Source organism: Etheostoma spectabile, chromosome 6 (assembly GCF_008692095.1).
Source record: "Etheostoma spectabile isolate EspeVRDwgs_2016 chromosome 6, UIUC_Espe_1.0, whole genome shotgun sequence".
NCBI classification, from domain to species: domain Eukaryota; kingdom Metazoa; phylum Chordata; class Actinopteri; order Perciformes; family Percidae; genus Etheostoma; species Etheostoma spectabile.
The window spans coordinates 30,318,798-30,319,291 of NC_045738.1; the positions used below are offsets into that span (position 1 = coordinate 30,318,798).

At 29.6% G+C, this 494-nt stretch overlaps 1 protein-coding gene across 3 annotated transcripts in view; it reads left to right on the top strand.

Moving 5' to 3' along the window:
* fga (fibrinogen alpha chain) overlaps window positions 1–494 on the top strand; it is an 11,166-nt gene that overhangs the window by 374 nt on the left and 10,298 nt on the right. The window lies entirely within an intron of this gene.

Below are 494 nucleotides of genomic sequence, written 5' to 3' on the forward strand. Positions count from 1 at the left end.
CAAACTAAATCTAATTTCTGCCTTTTTAACAAAAAAAACGTAGGTATAATTTGATATAAATGAGGTTTGTTGACCATGACTGCCAAGAATAACTGTAAAACCTGTTATTAAACCAGCTCAGGGTTTTAAAAAAGCACCAAGAGCATTTTAAAAAGTGACAAATAAATCAGAAAAAGCGACAAAAACATCGGAAAAGCACAAAAAAAATTTATTAATTTTCAATTTTGACCTGGAAGGACAAGTTCATCGTTAACACAGTGGTGCTCGTAAATTTAGGGGAACCGGGCTAAAGTTGACAAAAAAGAGGAATAAAAAAAAAAAAATCATCTTTTGGAAATTGATCTTAATGCCTTAATTCAAAAAATGTGGAAAAATCCGACCCTTTAAGGACACAGATTTTCTTTTGTGAATTATTAATGTATCGTAAATAATTAAATCCTTAAAATACAGGGGGCATAAGTATGTGTGTATGTATGTATGTATATATATATATA